At 35.3% G+C, this 7,567-nt stretch overlaps 1 long non-coding RNA gene across 1 annotated transcript; it reads right to left on the reverse strand.

The window, feature by feature from the left end:
* On the reverse strand, positions 4,420 to 6,998 carry LOC107648089. Its single transcript, XR_001621721.2, has 4 exons — positions 6,824 to 6,998; positions 6,673 to 6,727; positions 6,459 to 6,596; positions 4,420 to 4,688 (listed from the first exon to the last, which is right to left on the reverse strand). It is a non-coding gene; the product is annotated as an uncharacterized LOC107648089 (long non-coding RNA).

Here is a 7,567-nt window from a genome sequence, read left to right on the forward strand (position 1 = left end):
AGACGCAAAAGGATTACTAAATCTTATTCCAGCAGGATCGAGAACCGACAGATGATTAGCCGTGCGGTGACAGCGCATTTTGGATCATTTTCGCTGAGAGGACGGGATGTAGCCATTGACAACGGTGATGCCCAACATACAGCTTGCCATAGAAAGGAGTATGAAGGATTGGATGAAAGCAGTAGGAAAGCGGAGATTCAGAAGGAACTAAGCACCTCTATACGCTTATCTGAAATTCTCACCAATGAATTACATAAGTATCTCTATCTTTATTTTACGTTTTATTTATCTTTTAATTATTAAAACTCTATAACCATTTGAATCTGCCTGACTGAGATTTACAAGGTGACCATAGCTTGCTTCAAACCGACAATCTCCGTGGGATCGACCCTTACTCACGTAAGGTTTATTACTTGGACGACCCAGTGCACTTGCTGGTTAGTTGTGCAAAGTTGTGACAAAGAATTAAGATTATGAACATGCGTATAAAGTTTTTGACGCCGTTACCAAGGAATGAACGATCACGATTTTGCATACCAGCGACCGCGTGACAGACGCCACACACCAGAAACTGCAGAAAACGCCCCCAGCGATTTCTGAAGCCCTTTTGGCCCAGATCCAAGTCCAGAAAACACATACTAGAGGTTATAAAGTGGGGGAATGCATCCATTCAAAAGAGGCATTCGATTATTCACTTTTCATAATTTAGATGTAGTTTTTAGAGAGAGAGGTTCTCTCCTCTCTCTTAGGTTTTAGGATTAGGATTCCTCTTAAAGGATTTAGGATTTCAACTTCAGTCACAGGTTCAATATTCCTTTTACTTTATATTTCTCTTTTACTTTCAGATACTTTAATGCTTTTATTTGCTGATTACTTATGTTGCCAAATTGGCTTACGAACCATTCATGTTAGGATTTTCTTTATTTAATATAAATTGAGGTATTTCAGATTTATGATTCTTATTTAGCTTTTTTATATTCTTGGCTTTGATTGATTAACTGGAGACTCTTGAGTTATCAAACTTATTGTGATTGATAATTGTTATTTTTGCTAATTGAATTGAATTCCACTAACTCTAGTCCTTTCTCAGGAATTGACTAGGACTTGAGGATCTAACTAATTAGTCCACTTGACTTTTCTTTGCCTTAGTAAAGGTTAACTAAGTGGGATTAAACTCAATTCTCATCACCATCGATAAGGATAACTAGGATAGGACTTCCGAATTTTCATACCTTGCCAAGAGTTTTATTAGATATTAATTTATTAATTCCTGCAATCTATTTTCCTTGTTCGAACCTTTTAAAACCCAAAAACACTGTTTTCCATAACTAATAATAAGAACACCTCCCTGCAGTTCCTTGAGAAGACGACCCGAGGTTTGAATACTTCGGTTTATAAATTTTATTGGGTTTTGTTACTTGTGATAACCAAAACGTTTGTAAGAAATGATGATTGCTTGGTTTAGAAACTATACTTGCAATTGACGCGTACGCGTGACCGACGCGTACGCGTGACAAGGAAAACTCCCAGATGACGCGAACGCATGACTCACCCGAACGCGTGACAGACGCCATGTACAGGAATCTGCAGAAAACGCCCCCAGCGATTTCTGGACCCTTTTTCGGCCCAAATCCAAACCAGAAACACAGAATATAAGCCAAAGAATGGAGGAATCAAAAGATATACGTAGAATAACTTTCAAATACAAAATTTTAGGATTAGATGTAGTTTTAGAGAGAGAGGTTCTCTCATCTCTCTTAGGTTTTAGGATTAGGATTTCTCTTATTTTAGGATTGCTTCTACAATCACAGGTTCAATATTCCTTTAATTTATTTTCTACTTTTATTTATTCCATTACTTTAATTGTCATTTATCTTTTCATTATTGATTTACAAACTTTTCATGTTAGGATTTGAATTTATGTTTAAATGTAATTTGAGGTATTTCAGATTAATGATTGTTTTATTCTATTTATGAATGGTTTCAATTCAATTTAGATTTATTTTCCCCTTTTGGCTTTGGTTAAGTAATTAGCAACACTTGAGTTGTCAAACTCAGCTGTTGATTGAAATTGGAATTCTTTGTTGATTAATTTGTACTTCAATAACTCTAGTCTTCCCATAGGAGTTGACTAGGACCTGAGGATCAAATTAATTTGTCCACTTGACTTTCCTTTGTTTAGCAAGGGTTAATTAAAAGTGGGAGCAGAATCCAATTCTTTTCACACCTGATAAGGATAACTAGGATAGGACGTCCAATTCTTATACCTTGTCAAGAGATTTTATTATTATCAATTTATTTTCTTTGTCCTTTAAATTACTTGTTCCTTATTTCAAAAACCCAAAAATACACTTTTACTCATAACCAATAATAAATCATACTGCCCTGCAATTCCTTGAGAGACGACCCGAGGTTTAAATACTTCGGTTATAAATTTATTAGGGTTTTGTTACTTGTGACAACTAAACTTTTGTAAGAAAGAAATTCTTATCAGTCTAAAAGCTATACTTACAACGGGGATTTATTTTTAGAAAATTCTAGATCGCGCGAGAGTTTTGTTCTTTCAGTGCCCATAATACATTTAGTGGTTAAGGCACCAATGGATAATTTGACAACAATTGGATCAATTTTGAAATAGTTTTTAAAATTTTCCAAGGTGTAAGATACATGGTCTATAGCACCAGTGTCTACAACCCATGATTTATGTTTTGAGTTAAAATATTAAGAGCCTTAATATTGGAATAAAAATTTAAAACATGTGCCATTCTACCTTTATGAGAAGAAGGATTGGCTTTGAGTGAAATCTGGTTTATGTTATGAGAATGAGTCACATCTTGTTTGCTGAGCAAGGCTAGAATTGCTTCCCTTTGCTCAGGTGTGAATTCAACAATATTGGTTTCACTTCCTGCTAATTGGTGATCACTGAGATTATCACTATCATCATCAACATTATCTACAGTTAAGCAATTCATGACAGAATTCCTTTTCTCATAACGAGATTTGGAATTAGTTGGATATCCATGTTTTTTTTATTTTACGACAATAAGTACATTGCCGTTTGCTGCGATTTTGTCCCTTGTTTGATTGATTCTTCCAAACTTTTTATTTTTTCTTTCCATGCAGAAGAATTTCCAATATTGCCAGATGATGAAGTAGCAATAGCAGCAGCAAGAATTTTGACATCCAAAGAAATGTCAAAGCTAAAAAGTTGTCTCTCTTGCTGAGTGATCATGGACAGAATCTTGTTCACACCAGGAAGATCATCTATCAATATTACTTGAGATTTAATAGTAGAGTATTGCTCTCCAAGTCCTCTAAGGAATTTCGTGACTCTATCCTCTTCTCTTTGAAACCTAACAATTTCTAGTCCACACTCACATTTCACACAGTCACATCCAGGTATCGTCCTAAAATCATCAATATCTTCCCAAAGATTTTTAAGTTTAGCAAAGTAGGCAGTAACAAACATATCTCTTTGTTTTAGTATATATATTTCTTCATTCAATTCAGCTACTATAAATCCATCACCTTGATAGTAATGATGCTTAAGATCATTCCAGAGTTTATAACTGATATTATTCTAGAGAACACTCTGATAGATGTCTGGACTAAGTGACAGATTTATCCAGGCAACTACATATGTATTGCATCTTTGTCATGCCTTAAAATTTGGATCAGTCTTCTCAGGTTTAATAATAGAGCCATCTACAAATTCAAATTTATTTTTAGAGTAAAGAGCATTAATTATAGTTTTTCTCCATTCACTATAATTGGAACCAGTAAGAGTCACATTAGTGATATGTATACCTAAATTTTCAGATGGAAGTATGTAATAGGGGCTAGAGAGATCTTGATTTGGATTTGTCTTGTTGATATGGCTTTGGACCTATGCAATTTGACTGAAGAATGATGCAAATTGCTGCGCATCCATGGCAGGAACGCTGCCTCCAGATCCACTCCTTTGATTTGATTTTTCCTCCAAAATGAAGAAAAAAATTCGAAGAATCAAAGAAGAAGGTGTCTCAATTTTGAAGTTGGACTAGTCATCATTCTTAATTCACGTTCGATCATCATAAATTTGAGAGCAAGTAGCTCATTCTTCAATCAATATTCTCAATATTTCTCCATCTACGTTCACCACATTATGATAAAATTGCACGTTGTAACACCCTACCACATAGAGCTTTACACCTAGGATGTAAAGTAGAGGTGGCAAGGCGCTACGACCTCTAAAATAAAACACATACGTATAATAGCAGAAAGAATATAATAAACTAGGAGCCTTAAAAAATGGGTAAAACAAAATTGCGAAATAAAAAGTGCAACGCTCCGGAGACGGAATAACTTGCGTGTGAAGATATCTCAAGATCATAGATACGAGTAAGCTAAAGAGTGAATAAAGAGCCAAGAAATACAGTATAACTAGCTCCTGACTTAGCCTGCGAAGCCAAGGCTGGCCAGAGAATGTTTACATATATATATATATACAAGTATCCCAGAATACTCAAAATACAGAAATAAGGCCTTAACACTCCTTCAACCTCTATGAGGAACAAAATAATCAAGTTTCTTGGAGAGAAAGCTAAATACATATGTACATATATTTACAAACTGAAAACCCAAAATAAACCAGGGACTATTCCGCTTCAGGGATCCAGACGCCTAGCGAGGTGCTTCTCGACTTGCATCTGAAAATAACAACACAATATGGGTTGAGAACCAGAGGTTCTCAGCATGGTAAAGGTGTCACGCACATAATAAATAAGGTCCTGGGAATGCTAGAGGCAATCCTAGAACTTCATCATACAATTATAAAGCTTAATTTTTAAACAGAAGCCATAAAAAGGGGTAGGTAATCTAAGCACCCTATACTTGTTTGCTTTAAAACCTAACATCTAACACCCAACCAATTCACCCTTCCTCCATTCCTCCGTCATCCATAATTCAGCAGAGACAAGCAACCAAACAAGTTCACGCGTAAGTAGAAACAGATAGTGCAAGTAGCAAGTATAATAGATAACAGGATGTATGCCTGTCCTATGGTTGATGAGGCTCATCTGTCGGTTATCCAGCCAACCCGACAAGTCCGAAAACCTTAGATTGTCCCCCGTCGCACATCCCCATGAGTCTATGCATAGATTTCACATTCATTCATTATTCAAATCACTAAATGGGGGTTATCCATACCCAGAAATTTATACGTGCCCAGTCACCCTTACGACGTAGGTCAACAGATATCGAGTTTCAACCTGGAACACATGGTGGAAAGCCACGGTTCTTACCCAGGGAAACACGTATCTCAGATATCATCATTCATAAGCCATTTCATTTTCATAATCATTATATAATCATTTATCAAAGCCATGGCATTATACTTCATTTAACATTCTCATCTCCTTCATATAACTCATCATTTTACCTCTTACTTCACCCCCAAGTTACCCCAAATTCCTACCTTCCACTAATTACAAAGCTCACTGATAAAATCTATGGTTAACAGGGCAAAAATAGAGGTTTAGAAGTTCGAAATCATGTTTAGAACATAAAAACACAGGTGCTGTAAAACAGGGTGTGTGCGTACATACACATGTGTGCGTGCTCACAACACAGATGTGTGCGTGCGCACACCAGCCAGGAAATTACTTAGTGTGTGTGCGCATCACTCCCTGCGAGCGCCACCAACAGAAGGCCTATCCTGGTGTGTGTGTGTGCGCACAACTGTGTGCGTGCGCACACACCAGAAAAACCTGGTTCTGCTGCAACATTCAAAATTCCAGTTTTTTGCACCGAATTTCCGGCGTCTATAACTTTCTCTACAGAATTCGATTTTTCGCAAATCTTATATCATTTTCAGCTTTTAAAACCTTCTTTAATTTGAAACAAACCTCATCTTCATCCAAAATTTGTGGAGCAAGTTATGGACTACCAAAATTTATCAAAATTCACTTTTTACCAAAATAAACCAAACCCCACTTTTTACCAAATTCACATTCTTTACCCACAAAACCTGCACATTTATGACATATCAAGTCCCATTTCATTAATACTAACTACTAACACATTAATACTCACACCAACTCATAAAACTCATAAATTATTCCAAAAATCCACCCTTCCAACCACAAGTTACCATTTTAAAATTCATTAACTTATTTCCTCCATTCTTTAATAACCACCCATAATTCACCTTCAACCAATCAACAAGCCATAACCACAAAATTTTATTAACATATATCAATAACATCATCAACACATCATTAATAATTCCAAGAACACATATTCATTAACACCAACAACTCATGCTCATTAATTCCAACACAAGCCCAATCATCAATTTATCCAACATCATCACAAAACTAATCATTTAACATATTTAACCGTTTCAACTTATCCTATAGTGCTCTAGCCTAAGTTTTCACAAAACCTTATATGTTAAATACGTGAAACCTAAACCATACCTTGGCCAATTTCCGCGTATAACCCGAGACAATCCCACAATGCAAGCTCACAAGTCCCACTTCCAAGAATCCAGCCACCAAAGTTGTTCCAAAAGCTCCAATTCACCAATTCAAACTTCAATCTAACATAATTACAATCTAATTTACACAATTCACTAAATTAGTACTAGGTACACAAAATTGGATAACCCACAAGGGTTTAGAGTTTTCTTACCTTACCCATTGATGATCGGAGTATAATCCAACAATTATCCAATGTTAGATTGCACCTAAACCACCAAAATCATCAAAATCACTCAAACTCAAACCAATTTCGCACATAAAGGGGACACAGAACACTGGGCACGAATTTAAGAAGGAAATACCTTTTTGTTTAGATAGAATTGAAGAGGTCTCCAGGACGAACGCGTGGCCGCAAACGGCTTGTCAATCGGAGCTCCGAATCAAAAGTTATCTTTGTTTGAAGAACAACCTAGGTTTATGTTTGTGAGAGAGTTCCTTCCCCCTTCATGCTGAGTTTCAGCGTGAAAATGAATGTCACAAGGGAAGAGGGTGCTGTTTTGCTTAATTGGGTTGAGTTGAGTTAGGCCTTGGGCCCAATATGGGCCCGGTCCACTCGGTTTGGCCCGTTTGATTTAATTTTGGGCCAAATTCTTTGAAATTAGTGTCAAAATTCTTATTTTAATTTGCTCTATCCTATTTTACTATAAAATTTACATTTCTAATTTATTTTATTAAAATTTAATTTATTGACAATTATTCACTAATTTTACGGAATTTACACACGTGAACATAGAAAGAAACATTCATGCACAGAGAAACCAAAAAGAATTTGAATAATGAACTTGCATTGAATGAAAAATTTTAAGAAAATACAAATTTACTTACTGTACTACTCTACAAATTTACAAATTTACACTGACTAATAATAAATCTTAGCACAGCCAATTATTACTTATTGTAACAATTTTTTACAAAAAAATAAAATAACAACTTCTACTAATTATGTTAATAAACTAATAAATAAATAAATAAAATGATGGCAAGAATAATATTAATTAACAATTATATTATTATTATTATTATTATTATTATTATTATTATGGGTT

The sequence above is a fragment of the Arachis ipaensis genome, chromosome B06 (assembly GCF_000816755.2).
Source record: "Arachis ipaensis cultivar K30076 chromosome B06, Araip1.1, whole genome shotgun sequence".
Classification (NCBI taxonomy): Eukaryota; Viridiplantae; Streptophyta; class Magnoliopsida; order Fabales; family Fabaceae; genus Arachis; species Arachis ipaensis.